Source organism: Penaeus monodon, chromosome 33, assembly GCF_015228065.2.
Source record: "Penaeus monodon isolate SGIC_2016 chromosome 33, NSTDA_Pmon_1, whole genome shotgun sequence".
NCBI classification, from domain to species: domain Eukaryota; kingdom Metazoa; phylum Arthropoda; class Malacostraca; order Decapoda; family Penaeidae; genus Penaeus; species Penaeus monodon.
Genome location: NC_051418.1, coordinates 12,367,760 through 12,367,970, shown reverse-complemented (window position 1 = coordinate 12,367,970; position 211 = coordinate 12,367,760).

The window sequence follows — 211 nt, the reverse complement described above, 5'->3', positions numbered from 1 at the left end:
CGCTATATTCAACTGTCATTTAGATTAAGAAATCAAACTTCGTTAACTATCTTCACACATATCTACCATCTGTTTTTTTTATTCGTTCATAATCAACATTTTTCATATATTCATCCTACCCATAACATCCCTCTCCCCTACTTTTAGAATGAAGTTTCCAAGTGTTTTTGTCAGCCAGCCAATCCATTCCGAGACAATCCATACCTCTAGT